A 1597-nucleotide genomic window follows, 5' to 3' on the forward strand; every position below is an offset into this window, starting at 1 on the left:
TATTTAATTTTTCATATTAATCAGTGTATATAAGGCTTTATAAGTTTTATTGACCTTTACTAATCTGGTTTTGATTGTATGTGTTTTTCTCTGTCATTGTATTATTTCTCTATATCCTTCCTTTCATTGTATGGATCTTTTTTATTCTGTTCCTTTATTAACTGAGGTTTTAATTTCCCATATTTCCCATTACTTTCCAGTTTCAAAACAAAAAGCTTGGATTCATGATTTGAGATATTTCTTCTTTCCTTTCTTCTTCTTCCCCCTTTGAGGCTTTATTTGTATGCAATATATTAAATCCCCAGAAAAAGAATGTCATGATTTTCCCTCCTGTGTAGTTTTTGTCTCGCACTTTCATGGTCCACAGTACCAGCTGAGTCAATACAGTGAAACCAAACTCACAAGATGGGAACAGATTATTCTGTCATTTTTTTAGATCTTTCAGTTGCACATCAAATCTGGGATTGATCTGTCAACACTTGTTTAACCTCCCAGTGAGGTTCACAACTGTCTTCCCAGCTCTGTGATCATCTATGATTTCAAGCTTGTCAGTGTAACCACGCTTCACCCTCACATCTGGAACACAGCCTGCTAAGAACATGGAGTTTGCCTCCCTTTACAGTGTTGTTGATGCTCTGGAGAGCACTGGCCAGGATATTCATGTACACCATTATGGAAAGATGCAGAAAGACTATCTTTCCTCCCTTTTAATGCAAATATCTACATCTCTAGTTTTTCTTCTTCTTCTTTTTTTTTTTTTTTTTTTTTGACAGGCAGAGTGGACAGTGAGAGAGAGAGAGAGAGAGAGAGAGAGGTCTTCCTTTGCCGTTGGTTCACCCTCCAATGGCCGCCGCGGCCTGCGCGCTGCGGCCAGCGCACCGCGCTGATCCGATGGCAGGAGCCAGGAGCCAGGTGCTTTTTCCTGGTCTCCCATGGGGTGCAGGACCCAAGCACTTGGGCCATCCTCCACTGCACTCCCTGGCCACAGCAGAGAGCTGGCCTGGAAGAGGGGCAACCGGGACAGAATCCGGCACCCCGACCGGGACTAGAACCCGGTGTGCCGGCGCCGCTAGGCGGAGGATTAGCCTAGTGAGCCGCGGCGCCGGCCTAGTTTTTCTTCTAAGCACAACTTCAGTTTCATGTCATAAATTTGTATGTGTTGAATATGCATTGCCATTCAGCTCAAAATGTTTTATGATTTATCTTGTAGTATATTTTGTTGCATATGAGGAAATTATCTGCAAGTATTTGTGTATTTCTTCCTACTTTTGTTTTTTAGTTGACCACAATTCTGTTGTGGTCAATAAATATACTCTGCATAATTTCAAAACATTTTTAAACTTGGAAAGATTTCTGCGGGGCATGGAACATAAACTATCTTGGTGGATGTTCTAAGAGTACTTCAATATCTAGATACTTTACTGTGATCTATAGATTTCTTAGTGGTATGTTGACATCTATACCAAAAATTCAACATTGCCTATTTTTACTTCTGATTTTGTTAATTTTTCTCTCATGTATTTTGGAGTTTTTTTACTAGGCATATATACGTTTAGGATTGTTAAACTGTTTTGTCTGTTGGACACTTTGTGAATAT

At 40.1% G+C, this 1597-nt stretch overlaps 1 pseudogene; it reads right to left on the reverse strand.

Moving 5' to 3' along the window:
• Positions 1–202: 202 nt before the first annotated feature.
• Positions 203–671, reverse strand: LOC149126311 (small ribosomal subunit protein uS8 pseudogene; annotated as a pseudogene).
• Positions 672–1597: the final 926 nt, after the last annotated feature.

This window comes from Oryctolagus cuniculus, chromosome 6 (genome assembly GCF_051225735.1).
Source record: "Oryctolagus cuniculus isolate XC-2025 breed Fujian yellow rabbit chromosome 6, ASM5122573v1, whole genome shotgun sequence".
Lineage (NCBI taxonomy): Eukaryota > Metazoa > Chordata > Mammalia > Lagomorpha > Leporidae > Oryctolagus > Oryctolagus cuniculus.